The sequence below is a fragment of the Macaca mulatta genome, chromosome 9 (assembly GCF_049350105.2).
Source record: "Macaca mulatta isolate MMU2019108-1 chromosome 9, T2T-MMU8v2.0, whole genome shotgun sequence".
Classification (NCBI taxonomy): Eukaryota; Metazoa; Chordata; class Mammalia; order Primates; family Cercopithecidae; genus Macaca; species Macaca mulatta.
In genome coordinates, this window is record NC_133414.1 from 57,811,530 (window position 1) to 57,828,029 (window position 16,500).

Consider the following 16,500-nt stretch of genomic DNA (forward strand, 5'->3'; position numbering starts at 1 on the left):
TGTTTATTGAACAAAGAAGGGAAACTGATTTCACTTTCACTTGTTCATTATCATTCCTGGGAGGCAGAGCTTGCAGCGAGCAGAGATTATGCCACTTCACTCCAGCCTGGGCAACAGAGCAAGACTCCGTCTCAAAAAAACAAAACAAACAAACAAAAATAGCCAAACATGGAAAAGATACAGTAAAAATGTGGTGTTCTAATCCTATGGAACCAGTGTCATATGTGCTGTCTGTCATTGATCAAAATGCCAATATGCAGGCAAGCCTGTATAAAATCCTATCATCTTATTTGGGGTATTATCATGGCTTAGATGTAAAGGGGGATCTAATGAGCAAATGGTGTAGATCATTCCTTTCACAGACCTATAAACATCTCAGCGAGGTAAAGTAACTTGCCCATTATCACACAGAGAGGCAGGATTCTGGGCCTCGTGTTTCCCACCTCCCCCATCACCCAGGAATTTAGTAGTAAGTCTGTGAAGTAACAAAGTTAAAAATGGGGACATCTTGGCTTTGTGTGGTAGTCACGGTGGTGATATGGGAGAAGCAGCTTTAAGTTGATTTTGGACAAGAAAAGGCCAGAGGCATCTTGCTGGAAGCAAACATGGAAAGAAACCAGGCTACACTGTTTTCTTACCCACCCTCAGGTTTCCAAAGCACATAGAGTTGGGAGAAATAAAAAAGAAAGAACAACAAAAAAAACAAACTAATGACCTCAGAACTTAATAGCAGACCCAATTTATAAACTGACAGTGTTTCCTACATTCAACATGTTTATGACTCCATGCAGTCTAAGCATGGTTTATAAGCCACAGTGTTAACATAAGCCTGGGTTAGGTTTCAGAGTTATATTCCAGATGTGTAAAGAGGCTTTTTAGCAAAACAACTTGCCATCTCAGAGAGCCCTTATATCCTTACACTCAGGGTCTGAGAACATGAAAGAGAAGTCAGGGAACCTGCAATTGAGGTCAGAGAGCACACTGCAATCACATTTTTATCTTGCTAGGGCCCTTTCTGGAGTCTCATTAATTAAAGCTCTTAGTTTAGCAACCTGGGTTGCGAATGTTCTTCCTTCCCTTTCTTGTCAGCACAGTGAAAAAAATGCTAGTAAGGTAGCTGTGTAATACACTTTAAGACCATGGACACATTCTCTCTGCCAGGCTCTTTGTCCACAACAAATTGTGAATTACATTTCCGTTTTCATCCACACTGGACAATAAGAGTCTTTAATGTTCACAGTTCTCTTCTTGAAGAGATTTGTGCTCTAATTCCACAGTAAACATTTAAAAATCCCACTCAAAATACTGTATTTCCAATTTCTGCGAAGCATTTTAAGATGGCCTCTAAGCTTTTACAAAGGATTAAGTACACCAATTATCTCATTTCTGTTTGTAATAAGTCATAATGCTGGATTAAGAGACATACTTTTGGTATACAACGAATACTGTTCAGTTACACCGGTGTTGGAGGAAATGGAAAAGTAATATTTAAAAGTAAGAAAGAAACAAAAATGCTGTTCAGGGAAATATTCATGAATGAACTTTTACTTACTTTTTCCTTGTATTAATACATTGCACAGGGTGAAATTGGTGAAATCTTAACATTGTTATAAATGAGAGGAATGGCATCTGTCATAGAAGGTAGGGAAGAGTTACCTAAATCTCAAGCACATAGGGGCCACCTCCACGACTGTAATCATGTCTACAATACATCTGAATTTATTATTTATGATTTAAAGCAATTCACTTTTTTTCTTGTTTTTTAGACTGAGTCTCACGCCATTGCCCAGGCTGGAGTGCAGTGGTACGATCTTGACTCGCTGCAATCTCCACCTCCCAGATTCAAGCGATTCTCCTGCCTCAGCCTCCCAAATAGCTGGGATTACAGGCACCCACCAACATGCCTGGCTAATTTTTGTATTTTTAGTAGAGACGGGGTTTCACCGTGTTGGCCAGGCTGGTCTCAAACTCCTGACCGCAAATGAGCCGCCTGCCTTAGCCTCGAAAAGTGCTGGAATTACAGGCACGAGCCACCGCACCTGGCCAGCAATTCACTTTAAAAAAAAAATTCCTAAACAAGAATAATTATGAAATTCCAGACTTGGTTTGTTCATTATATTTTTTTCTAATGCATATGAAAAGAAAGGACAATTATTACCTAAAATCACCACGCATACTAGTGATACATTTGATACACTTAGAAATCAGAAAGTATTACCCTACTAGTTGAGATTGAAGCATGGGATTTAACCTGGAGCTCTAGCCACAGCATTTTAGACAAGTTTTTCACCTTTCTGGACCTTGATTTCATCATTAAATAATTGAAATACCACCCCAAACCTGTTAGAACTAATACACAAATTCAGTAAAGTTGAAAGATACAAAGTCAAAATGCAAAAATCAGTAGCATTTTCATACACTAACAACAAGATATCAAAAAAAAAAAAAAACAAGCAAGTAAGCAATCCCATTTATAGTAGTTAAAAAGAAGTTAAATACCTAGGAGTACATTTAACCAAGGAAGTGAAAGATCTCTACACTGAAAACTCTAAAACATTGATGAAAGGAACTGAGGACACAGATAAATGGAAAGACATGCCATGTTCATGTATTGAAAGATTTAACATGTACATTAAAATAGGACACAGCATTCCCCCTATCTATCGGTTAAAAAATAAATAAATACATACATATATGCACTTCGGAAACTTATATGCCACTTCAGTATTTTCACAATTAATTGATATCACTTTTGTTATTCTAAAAAAGTTGAAAAACAAAGTGAGTCAAAAAAACAGTACAAGAAAAATATTGCAAATATGTGTATGATATTATGGGTAGGAGAAACCTAAGTAACATCTCAGAGGCAGGAGTTTAAAATGAAGACTAAACAGTTTATCTAGATAGGAATTTTAAAATGTTCTGTACGTTAAAAAATGCATGAAACAATTAAAAGGCAAAGAAAAATCAAGGAAAAATAATTTCCAAATAAATGCCACAACACTGTCACCTATGGTCAAGATTAATATCAGTTCTACTGTGAAGTCTAGACAGATTCTTGGGTGTCTGGAGTAATACTGCGTCAGTATACCCCCAGAAAATTCAAGACTAGTACAGGCACACAAACTTACAACACTGAAGCATATCATCCCATAAGGGTCTTGTGAAGTTTGCTAAAATGTAATATAGCACCTATCCCAGAGAGAGCATTTAAGTGATGTTGGGTGTGGTGTAGCATAGAAGTAAATAACCTTAGAATTAGGCCACAATGTTCTTAAGGACATTGCATAACCTATTTTTATTGTCATTTAATTAAAAAATATATATATATATACTTTAATTATGCAATTACTTGCCACTGTATCTGTCTCAGAACGCTAATCCAAGTACAAAAAAAATAGTAGGAATGATACTCTCTGCTAATTAAGCAAATTTCCTTTATTTCTTTGTGAAATCAATTGACTAAATTATTCATTTTTTGATATTTAGGAATAATTTCTACTACTAATTTATTTTCAGTGGAGTTTTGCAGATTTCTCAAATAAAGAACTAACAATGATCAATTTAACTGGGAAAGTACTAAATTTAACAAACTATATTTTTCGATCAATGAAGACTAATTTTTAAATTATATTTAAACTCTTTAGATTTAGCCTTGGACAATAAAATTAATATAGTGAATGTTTACTAACATATATAAACTCAAATGACTTGGTAGTTTAGAATGTCAATTTAATGTTAATCAAAGTTGCCTAAAATTATCAGGAAAGAAAACTTTAGGTGAGCTCAAGACAAGTTTGATTGCATTCTGTTTATAATCTTGTACCTCTGTTTTCATTCTGATTTGGCATTCTGCGTAGTTCATTTTTTTAAATTTCAGGTGGTTTGTGGCCATTCCTTTCCTTTTTCTCTCTCCCTTTTTTTTTTTTTTTTTTTTTTTTTTTTTTTTGAGACAGAGTTTCGCTCTTGTCCCCCAGGCTGGAGTGCAATGGCGCAATCTGGGCTCACCGCAACCTCCACCTCCCAGTTTCAAGCCCTTTTCTCTCTTAAGTCTCATTTACATGTTCTTCCAGAAACAATTTTAAAATTTGCAGAGCTGCATCTGAATCAAGCAGTTTGGTTGGAGGAATTTAAGCCTTTAGATCACAAAAGAGCTTATTTTCAATTGCCAGAGCTGGCATTGAGCGTATGCCTAACGATGCAAGCAATGTAATATTGGAATGTCTCTGAGTTTTGCACTCATGAATTCACTAGCCAAATAATTGATGTACTCATCTGTTGATAGTCGATATGAAGAATGAGTAAAAGCCATGTAAAAATCTTCCAGAAAACTGAATTTATCTTGGAATTCTTTGTAGAAATAAATTCTGTGAGATTAAACTTGAGGAAAGATTTTCTGTAATTTCTTGAAATCAAATTTGATATTACATTGTAGTCTGATAATTCTGTATTCTTCATTCTGATATTCCAGCAACTTGTATTTTTTTCCAACGGCTCAAAAGTTGTGTTTCTCAATAAAATAATTACAACAGAACAGTCTCCTTTCTATAAAATGAACATCAACATATCAAATCCAAGGCCAGAGACCACAATTCCTTTGACAGTAGCAGAAGATATCTAGCGAGGAGTTAGCAGCAATATAGTTGGCTTGTGTTGCATTTTTAATTAAATCAGAAACTGTTGAATAGCACTCAAAGTAATCAAGTTCCTGCCCTGTTGACAAAAGGTGAAAATATACTGCTCCAGCTACTTTGGGGCTTAACACTTTCTCCAATCAAGAAGAGATGTTGACAACTTCTAGGGGCCCATCATCCAAGACACTGACACTAAAGAAATACACCTAAGATTTTGCTCTGGAAAGGTATTTTATTAAATGCACTGCCTTTTTAATGGTTTCATTTATCATGGGTTTATTATTACCTTTCTGTGCATTAAGGAGATCACAAAAACACCATCCAAATGATAAGCCAAAGTGCACTGACTGAATTTTCTAATAAAAATAAGACACAAAAAACTAGTTCCAATTTGCCTATTTATTTTTGTTGAAACAAGTATGTTATAATTTTTGTAATATTTTCAAGAGACAGGGTCACACTGTGTTGCCCAGGCTGTAGTACTAGAGTGCAGTGGCTATTCACAGGCACCAGCGTTTTATGCTACAACCTTGAAGTCCTGGGCTCAAGTGATCTTCCTGCATCAGCATCTGGAGTAGCTGAGACTTCATTTGTGTCCCACTGCACCTGGCTTTTGTAATTTTCCCTTAGTTGAAAAATGGTCAAACCTTAGGAAAATTTCTTAAAATTAATCAAGCATAGTTGCACTATTTTTTCTTTACCAGCTCTATAATTGATACACCTTGTCATTATTGGATTCATTTTGGGATCCCCAGAAATGGACTCCTACCATGAGGGAAATCACATGTTGATACTATGGATCTCGGTGATCCAGAGTGTTCCTGGTTGTCTTCTTAGAGAAAGAATTCTCCAAAAAGACCAATTAGTAAAGCAGGCAAAAGTTTTATTGGGGGAAGTAAAAGTGAACTTCAAGACAGGAGTGCACTGACCCTGCTGGAAACAGCCCCAGGACATTCTGCATTGTGGTCTTCTGTGGTCTTCTTCTCCTTAATTAATTAATTAAATTTTTGAGATGGGGTTTCACTCTTGTTGCCCGGGCAGGTGTGCAGTGGCACAATCTCAGCTCATTGCAACCTCCACCTCCTAGGTTCAAGCAAGTCTCCTGCTTCAGTCTCCCAAGTAGTTGGGATTACAGGCATGCACCACCACACCTGGCTAATTTTTTCTATTTTAGTAGAAACCAGGCTTCACCATGTTGGCCAGGCTGGTTTTGAACTCCTGACCTCAGGTGATCCACCCACCTCAGCCCCCAAAGTGCTGGAATTACAGGCGTGAGCCACCATGCCTGACTGGTCTTGCTTCTCCTTTACTGTGCATAATGCATGTGTACTGGACCTAGAGATCAATACAAATCTTACCCAATAGTGACATTGCTCATTACTGCCACCCAGAAAGGTCATATGGCAATCAAATTTGTACTCATTGCACCAGCGCAGCTCTCAGGAATTCTACTTTTGCCTTTTTCCTTCCTTATCAGGATCTAGTTAACCACATTTTGAGTTTGACCATAGAGTGAGTACTGGTCATCTGAAGAGGTGTTGTGGGCTGTTCCTTCCAACATGGATACCTCCCCTCTTGCCTGCTCATATCTGACCAACTGCCTACTCTTACATTTATCCCTCAAGGAGTTGGGACCCAGAAATCTTTTGGGAAATGAGACGGGGGTCATTCTGTAGATACTTTCTGCTAAAAGGGGGTATCGAGGGTCTTCAGGGTCCCCGCCTTCCTTGCTATCATGGTGACAAGGTTTCAGAGATTGTTGCTGTATCTCTAAAGGTTTGAACCACAGTGTCCAGTGGAGACGTGCAAGGATTTGATTGCCCTCGAGGGTAGGAAAGAGGTTGATAAACCTAGTTAGCAGGTTCAAGAAGCAAGGCCCAGAAAGGAGAAGAAGGAAGGTAGAGGCCAGGGGTCCTAGGAAGGGGATGAACCGTAAGAGTCAGAATCAGGAGAGCCAACCCTCAGTAGTCCTTTCCCAAAGGCAAGAGGCCTGGTTTATGAGATCTCTAATGTGCTCCTGGGTCTGCCCTGGTTTCTTAACCCATATTAACACTTTTCTCCAAGCATAGACTAATTTTCCCTAAATTACAACCAGCATGTCAAGACCTCAGCCACTTTTGAGAACTAGAGCTGCAAGAGAATTGACTTGCCACTGTAACTCTGTTACAGTTCAAGCAGTGGTTCCTATCTCTTGAGTCAATTCTAGAGACAGGCTGTGGTAGATTGAGGAATCTGTGCCAATGCTGGCTATTCCTATCATGGCATCTGTGGCGATGCCAAGTCTGATGAGAAAGGGAATTAATTGTATTGTTTGGTGGGCCCAGTGTGAGGTAATAAATAAGGGAAAAGGCAGAGAAGCATCACTGGCAGCAATGGTGATGTTAGCAGTGAGATAAGCCAGAGAGCAATCTCCAGTCCAGTTTGCAGGGAGACAGAGGTGGGCCTGTGTCCCACATAGAAAATAAAGTTCTGTTATAGGTAGACAAGGACGGACACTGAAGGAGGCAAGGTCAGTTCCAAACATTGACCAATATACCTGTTGGCTACCTGAGACGTGATATTCTGTCACTAAAGATTCAGCTGCCAGGGGAGCCAGACATGGGTGACTAATTTGAATAGAAGGATGGTTCTTCTTTCCCAGAGGATCATGTGTCCAGTAATGTCAAGGAGAAGAACCTCCCAAAGGGAGTTAAAGATTTGAAACTTTTTGCATGACCCAATGCTGGTTTGGTTGGGTAGAGAACCTTACTTAGTATTTGGAGATTTTAGTTTGTAGAGAAAAAAAGTATGAGAGATATTAACAATGGTGATGGTTGTGTTGAAGTGTTCAGAGTTAAGAGAACCCACAAAAATTCCAGAATATCTGGTAGTAGTGCTGCCTAGGGATGCCTGGCTGATGAGGGTAATGGGGGAGTACAAGGGGCCTAAAATAGTGCAAGTGGGCTTAGACAAGGCTTGAATGTCCACTTTAACTTGTATTAGGTACCGTATGACATCTCTTGGAGGGTTTTGTATGCAGAGCTCCCAATGATAGGTGAATCTAAATTGGGCTTGAATAGTTGCCTACTCTTGTATCATGGCTGGGGAGCCTATTCCTGCCCTGGGTGGAAAGAATTCATGTATAGCCAATAGGATGAGGCACAGGAAGATTTGGTGAACTTTAGTAGTTGTTGAGCTGCTTGTAGAGGTTTTTGTTATGGTTGTGGCCTGCTGGGGCCTATGAGGGTGATTTTAGGTAGAAGCATTAGTGAGCATAGAGCACTGGGTTGCATGTTCCCAAAGAGAACAGATTAAAGTCAAATCAGGATGTCTCTTGATTATGGAAACAGAAGCTGTTAACTCAGTGAGTATTAGAGAATGCCACCCAGATTATGGCTTTGAGATTTAAATTCAGGTAGTACAGAACAGACCTTTTCTTGCAGGGGATTTTGGTTCATAGTAGCAAAGACATATTAGTAAACCTGCAAGGAGTATTATGACTCATGGTATAACAGGCCAAAGCATTACTAATTTACCTATGTTTATTCTTTTGGCTTTGCTTGAAGAGGAGTTTGAGATCCTGAAGGGGACAAGTGGTCCAGGTGTCCAATGGCACCTCTAGGACTTCCTCTGCCCGAGACGCATCATATAGCTTTACCTTGGAATAGTGGATCCACTTGGTGATCCCTGGCACCATAACTGCTATAGGAGTGGAGAGTAAAACAGTGTAAGGACCTCTCCAAATAAGACTCAGTTGAGAGTCTGGAGTTCCATCCTTCCAAATCTTGATCAGAACTTGAGTACGGGTGGGTTTAAAATTTGGTCAGAGTTTTCAGGGTGTGAAAATATATTTTGGCCTAGTTTTTGAGCCACCAGCAGAAACTGGGATAGGGAATTAACATAATTAGAATTGGTAAGGTCAGTATCCAATAGGAAAGTGAAGAAAGGGTCTTCCACATAATAACTCAAAAGAACTGAGTTGTAAATTAGGGATGGGTATGTTTCTCACCCTTAGTAGAGCAATACGTAATTGTTTTGGTCATGGTTTGAAGTTTTTTTGAATAATTTTTCCAAGGTTTGCTTGAGATATTTCTTAATTCTGTCAACCATTCCACAGTGTTGTGGGTGCCAGGAGGAATTTAGAAAGTAACTGATTCCCAAGGCCTGGGAAACAAGTTGAGTAACCTGTGAAGTGAAGGATGTACTATGATCACTTTGCAGTGACCTGTGGATGCCAAACCAGGGATGACCTCCTTAAGGAGGGCCTATACTACACACATTGCTTTTTCCATTCACAAGGAGTAAGCTTATATCCAACCTGTAAATATGTCTACAAAGACCAGAAGACATTTAATCCCTGACAGGCAAGAAGTCAGGTAAAGTCAAACGACCAGTCCTCCCCAGGATAAGTGACCTTCCACTGGACTGGCTGGAAAAGAAAAGGAGGTTTGGTTCCTTGTTTAATGTGCAAAATGTTTAATGTGCAAAGGGCACAGGCCCTACAAACTTGTTCTATAGTCTTGGAAATATTTTTTTTCCCAAAAGAACCATTTGCACATTATTGAAAGCTGTTTCTTGCAAAAGTGGCAAGAGTCATGCAAAGCATAGTTAACTGTCCATTGAACATTTTAAGGTAGATGAAGAACTTCTCCCAATTGATACCAGCTTCCAGAGCCTCATGTCCCAGTGCCCATTCCTATTCCTCTGGTGAGAACAAGGAGCTGGTGGCTTTGGATCCCCAGTGGGAGGATTAAAGGAAGCTGAGGATGCTCTGCCGGGAAATTTCCTAAGACATTTATGGGAGAATTATCTGCTGAGGGGCTCATGAGAGCCAAGATGGCAGAGTCCCATCTGCATTTTTAGCAGAGATCCTGGTCTTCTTTAAGAGCCATAATGGCCTGGACATAGGGCACCTCTGACCATTTTCCCTGTCACCTGCAAAGTAGGTCCAACTGCGAGATGGTGTTAAAATTAAGGCTACCATTTTCTGGCCAGTCTTCCTAGTCATATAGTTTGTATTGAGGCTATGAAGCATTACAAAGGAAAACTAATATAGTTTTCTTTAATGTCTGGGGATCAGACTTGTCCTAACTGTTGAGAATGCATCCAAGGGGAGAGTCCTACAGTATGGAGTGCTGAATGCACATCTGAAAAACAGAGAGAAGAAAATGCTAGTGGAGTGTGAGCATCCTCGCTCTCTGTCCATTCTCATCCATTGTGAAAGGGAGAGAGCATCCTTTCCATCCCTTTCCCACACTAGACCAGGTATCCCTAGTCTGTGAAGAGCTTCAGATTTCGTGCACCCTTACTACATGCTCCCAACCGAGCAGTGACCTCTTCCCCTCATTTGGTCTGTGGACCCCCTAGGTCCATAGGTCTTGCATCTAATTATAGATGACTTTGCCCAATTATAATTTTGTAGCCTTCAGTGATAATCCTCTGCATACAAGCAAAGCATGTCAAGGACAGCGGGGAGGGCTAGAGACAAGAGGGAAGTTGATAGGTAAATCCCTGAGAATTCAGTGGTAAGAACATGGAGAGAAAATTGGGTACTAGGTACATCCAAGGAGACCCCTAAACCTAGACCATAGCACCTAAAATTTACCTACATTCCATCTGGAGGTGGAATTAGTGCAGAGGAGGTGGTGACAGAGCAGGCAAAAAGCCATTCTACTGGGGCCTACCTGGGAAGAGACAGGGCAAAGAAGGTGGCATTGGCTAGCAAGAGAGATGCCATGATGGCACGGGCAGCAGGAGCAACTGTGAAGAAAGACAGGGTGGTGAGTCCCCAGAGGTCAGTTGTGAGAATATGGAAGTAATCAGAAGCCTTAGGTTCTCTATCAAGAAAAAAGCATTCTGTGCTTGGGGAGCTCTGTTGGGCATTAGGTGAAAGTGCTCTAGTTGAACACACAAAGTGGAGATGCTAGGGAGATTGCTTAGCATGCTCAGCATTCTCACAGTCTATGCTGCATAGAAGCAGACATGTGAGAGGAGACAGTGGCGAGCACAGTCCCTACCTCACGACAAGATGCAAGTCACAGCACCAAAAGGTATGGCCAAGCCTGGAATTCCAGAAAGTGTCCTCAGTTCTTGTCTTTTTTCAAGAAAGAATTCAACCAAAACACCAGTTAGTAAATCCAGCAAAACATTTATTGTGCAAGTAACAGTATGCTTTAAGAGAAGAGTGGGCTGACTTGGCTGGGAACAGCCTCAATACATTCTGCATTTGATCTTTTCTCTCACTTCTTTAGGTTCCTGCCTTTGTTCTTGCCCAGTTCACACCCAGGCTGGCAGACCCTCCCTTACTCTTGGTTAATGTGCATATGCAGAACCTAGTGATCAAGACAAATTCTACCCAATGATGGCATTGCTCATTACCTCCACCCCAGGAAGGTAGTATAGCACTCAAATTTGTACTCATTGTGCCCACACAGCTCTTAAGAATTCCCCTTTTGCCTTTCCCCTTCTTTATCAGATTGTAGTTAACACATTCTGACAGTTCAACCATAGAATGAGTAATTACTGAGCATCTTAAGAGTTGTTCTGTGGTGTTTCTTCCTACATAGCTACCTTTCCTCCTGCCTGTTAATGTCTAACTAACTGGCTACCCTAACAGTTGGATTGAAAAGTTCTTGTTCAGTTGAACCTTGAAAGTTTGAAAGTGTCATGTCCTAGGGAGCTGGGAACCCTGTGCAGTTTTACATGGAATTCTCAGTAGAAAGAACAGAATGTATTCTGTTTGGTCACATTTGCTATTTAACTACTCCTGATATCATTGCCATCTCAGCCATAAATCATTTGAGTGATGGTAAGATAGACATAAGTGAACTTCACTTTAAGAATTCAAATATTGCTTTAAGTATTTAAAAACCACTGTACAATTGCACAGCAACAGGCACATTTTGCAACAATTGAATTGAAATGCTGTAAGTACAACAGCAATTAAGGATGTAATCATGTAAGAAAAAAGAATGAGTTCATGTCCTTTGTTAGGGACATGGATGCAGCTGGAAACCGTCATTCTCAGCAAACTATGACAAGGACAAAAAAATCACACACCGCATGTTCTCACTTATAGGTGGGAATTGAACAATGAGAACACTTGGACACAGGAAGGGGAACATCACACACCGGGACTGTTGCGGGGTAGGGGGTGGGGGGAGGGATAGCATTAGGAGATATACTCAATGTAAATGATGAGTTAATGGGTGTAGTACACCAACAAAGCACATGTATGCATATGTAACAAACCTGCACGTTGTGCACATGTACCCTAGAACTTAAAAAAAAAAAAAAAGTAAGTAAGCCAAAGCATCTCCAAGTATAACTTTGGTTGTTAGGCAATACCAGTACATTTCCACAATCTAACTTAAATGCAATTTTTACAGAAATTTAAAATGTGCTGGTATAGTTACATTTGTTGAGTAAAGTTAAAAAATGAATATCTTTTGACAATTAAAACCCCAGGGACTTAAAAAAAAAAAAGCTGTAAGATTTGTTTCCTTTCCTTAGAAACACAGATAATTATGACCTTTATTTAAAATGTATGGTCAGTTAGACAACTCAATATCTTGCCAAAAATTAGAGAGAACTATATCAGAAGTCTGAAAACCAAAGAAAAAACAATACTATACCTAACTTTTGACAAGTCGTTCTCCATTCTGATATTTGAAGACAATGAGCTTGAAGTAGGAATCATTAAGGTTTCTCTTGGGATATGTATTCTGTTGAGATCTAAATTATCATTAAGATTTCCATTGCATGGTGACTCTAGGACTGGCCTTGTAGTATGAGAAGTAAATAAAGATCTGCTCCACTCATTTTCTTGAAGAAGTTTGGTGCTGACATCTGCTAGAATTTCTTTACGTCTGTGAAGATTCCAAAAGACAGATACTGAGTATTTTGTTTTTTAACAAATGTGTCTAAATGACTTGCGTTGTTTAAAGAGTGACCATGAGTCAATGAAAGATACAACAAACCATGTTTTAACTCTGAAAGTGTATTAGAGCCTATATGCTGTATACAGTTATAATTTTAAAGTTGTTGTAAAGAAGTACATATATTTCTCGAGGATTTCTAACAAATAAGTAATTCAAACAAAGTAGGGAGGGAAGAGCAAAAGCTATTAATGATGTATGGATTAACAAGTCACACTTGTTGCCTTCTGAAATGGCTCTACTTATAAGATTCTTAAAGATACCATTAGAAATATTTGTGTTTAGCCCAGGCACAGTGTCTCATGGCTGTAATCCCAGCACTTTGAGAGGCAGAGTCAGAGGATCACCAGAGGTGGGGAGATTGAGACCAGCTTGATCAACATGGAGAAACCTTGTCTCTACTAAAAATACAAAAATTTGCTGGACTTGGTGGTGCCTGCCTGTAATGCCAGCTACTCGGGAGGGTGAGGCAGGAGAAACACTTGAACCCTGGAGGCCGAGGATGCTGTGCGCCAAAATCGCGCTATTGCACTACAGCCTGGGGAACAAGAGCGACATTCTTCCTCAGAAACAAAAACAAACAAACAAAAAGAAATATTTGTGTTTAGGCCGGGGTCGGTGGCTCACACCTGTAATCCTAGCACTTTGGGAAGCCGAGGCTGGCGGATCATTTGAGATCAGGAGTTTGAGACCAGCCTGCCCAACATGGTGAAACCCCGTCTCTACTAAAAATACAAAAATTAGCCGGGCGCGGTGCTGGGCGCCTGTAATTCCAGCACTCAGGAGGTTGAGGCAGGAGAATCGCTTGAACCTGGGAAGCGGAGGTTGCAGTGACCCGAGATTGTGCCACTGCACTTGAGGCTGGGTGACACAGCAGAGCAAGACTCCATCTCCAAAAAAAAAAAAAAAAAAAAAAAAGGCCAGCAGTGGTGGTGTGGTGGTTGCTCACCCCTGTACCCAGCACTTTGGGAGGCTGAGGACGGCGGATCAGCTGAGTTCAGGAATTGGAGAGCAGCCTGATCCACATGGCAAGAAACCCCGTCTCCACTAAAAATACAAAACTTAGCTGGGCGTGGTGGTGGAGGCTTGTAATCCCAACTATTTGGGAGGCTGAGGCAAGAGAATTGCTTGAATCTGGGAGGAGAAGTTTGGAGTGAGCCGAGATCCCACCATTGCACTCCAGCCTGGGCGACATAGGGAGATTCCATCTCAAAAAACAAAGAAAGAAAGAAAAGAAAAGAAAAAAATACTTGTGTTTCAAGAGTAACTACATGAAATGTTAAAGATGCTAATTCGCTGGACCAGAGTAACCATTGGACTGTGTATAAATATATTAAAACGTCATGTCTTACTCCTTAAATATGGACAGTAAAATAAATAAAATGAAGCTTGTATTTAGTAAACCAGTTACAGCAAACAAAAAAAAAAACACTGTCTCTCAAAGCCATTTTCAAACATTTCTATTGAACACTCTTGTACATTTCACCCATTATCTGAGAAAAATTAAGCATTTGGCACCAAGGAATCATTCAGAACAACAACTCTCAGGGGAGAAGGAGACAGCTGAGATCAAAGAGAACTTAATCATCTCCTAAGGCATTTTGCTCCTAAAATCGTGGCCAAGGCATCAGAAGTAGGGCCTGCCCTTTTGGTCTTCCACCCAACACTTCAGGCTGACCAAGGTGTTATTTTTCACCACTTTATGAATTATATTTCCTTTCAACCCTGTGTTTACCATTCCCTATTTCACAACTATGCCTTTATGTGGAGTGGAAAAACTGTACAAAACACTTTGTTCCAAGGTGACCTCTAAGGATAATACCAAAGATTGCAATCAAGGAAAGTTAATTTACTGAGTGCCAGAATGTGCAAAGGAGTAGAAGTGCCTGACCCTTTTTTCAGTTTAAGTTGTAATCTTATAAAAATAATTAAACTAATTAATATTTCTATATAGAGGAATGCTGACAAACAATTGTATAACAGTATCACTGTCTAAATTATGAAGCTTCAAGATACTTGGCAGAAAAATTAATAGATCAGGTTAACTACATAAGAATATTAAGGGGAAAAGGAACCATATAAAACCAAAAATCAGGCCAGGCATGATGGCTCATGCTTGTAGTCCCAGCACTGTGGGAGGCGAAGGTGGGCAGATCACTTGAGGTCAAGAGTTTGAGACCAGCCTGGCCAACATGATGATACCCCGTCTCTACTACAAATACAAAACTTAGCTGGGCGTGGCGAGATCATGAAAGGTCATACTTGGGAGTCTGAGGCCGGAGAATTGCTAGAACTCCGGAGGCACAGTTGCAGTGAGTCCAGATCATGCCACTAACTGCACTCTAGTTTGGACAACAGAGTGAGAATCCATCTCAAAGAAACAGAAAACAAAAGAAAAACAAACAAACAAAAACCCCCACCAAAAAAAAACAGGGGAGTGGTATGAATTGTCCTAGACTAACATTTTAAAAGTAAGTTCATTTACTAACATCATTTTCCAAAATTGTCTAATCTAGTTAGCTTTTGCTTCCCCCAATCTTATGAATCTGTCTCACTAAAAATTATGCTTTTGAGGCAAATTAATGATCTTCATTTATTTTCTGTGATTCTGTCTTTGACGTACTTGCTTAATTTATCTGACAGAGATTCTCTAGCTTTTAATTCTTCTAGATGCAGTTTCTTATATGTTTCCAATTCTGCTGTATTATAGTCTGCTTGTGAAGTGTTTGCTTTGTAGAGTTGGAATTCCAGATTTTCAATTATAAGTTCCATCTGACTTTACATGGAAGCAATGTTTTCTTCTGTTAACTACTGTAGCTCTTCTTGAGATGTTTCTTGTGTCTAAAACAAATTAAAAGGGTACATAAAAAATGATAGCCTGAATAACTATTGTATATTTGTTTCTTTTTGTTTTGGGTCAGTGATCTAGAGAGCATTTTTAACTATATGAAAAAAGAATCTCAAGTTTAATATATTTATTGTCAGTATCAGCTAAGTTAATAATTTAATCTGAATTATAAAAAAATGAAATCATACTTATGGTAGTACTCATGAAATGTAACACTCCAAAGAATAACAGAATCAATTTAAATTCTAAAAAGTTGAACAATATAACTTAAGAATATTTTAAGAGTGTAGTATAATTTTTAAATCACATTTTTCTTTCTCTATTAGTCTTGTTTTATGCCAACTGATTTTAGTAATCAAATGATTCACTAATGAGAATCATTATTATGGAAGATCAGTTTAGTTACAGTAATGGTGGCAAGTGAAATATTTAGAGAGAGAAACAGATATCACCTTCCTTCTAGAAATCTACCAAACAAATTGCTATAAGAGAAGTAGAGGAAACACATACAATGTTTATATCCAAACTATAATTTGCAGTGAAATGAATGAAGGCACATTATGGATAATAAACTAACCTGTAAAAATAGATTGACTTTTTCTAATTGTTCTATTATCTCCTGCCTTGCTCTTCTTCAACCTCCTGTTTATGGTGTTCCAATAGACCACGTTCTAACATATTCATTTCCATGTGACTTTTGAGGTTCACTAGTTCTTCTTCCAACCTCTCCTGATCCATCTGTAGTGTTTCACATTTATTTTGCATCATTTTCATATATAATGCCTGTTGAAGAACTTCAATCTCTCCATCCACATGTCGATCTTCTGAAGATGCAATTTCCACTGCCTCTATAGGATCAAACAATAAGGTTTGGTAATGAAGAAGGAAGACTGAGAATAGTCTAACATAAAAGTAGTAATTTTTAGTTGTAATAAAGTTCAGACACAGAGCCAAACCATATCAAAATGTAAATTACACTTTTAGCTGGGGGACAAGATGGTCAACCAGATGCAGTTAGGAAACACCTCTTCCACAGAGAGAAAACAAAATATTAAGTAAATCGTCACACTTTGAACAGATCTTTGGGAAAAAAAGAAACACA

The 16,500-nt window shown here is 39.2% G+C and overlaps 1 long non-coding RNA gene across 1 annotated transcript; it reads right to left on the reverse strand.

Moving 5' to 3' along the window:
- Positions 1-10,744: 10,744 nt before the first annotated feature.
- LOC114669939 (uncharacterized) lies at positions 10,745-16,249 on the reverse strand. The gene is made up of 3 exons (XR_003719289.2): positions 15,976-16,249; positions 15,174-15,391; positions 10,745-12,481 (listed from the first exon to the last, which is right to left on the reverse strand). It is a non-coding gene; the product is annotated as an uncharacterized LOC114669939 (long non-coding RNA).
- Positions 16,250-16,500: the final 251 nt, after the last annotated feature.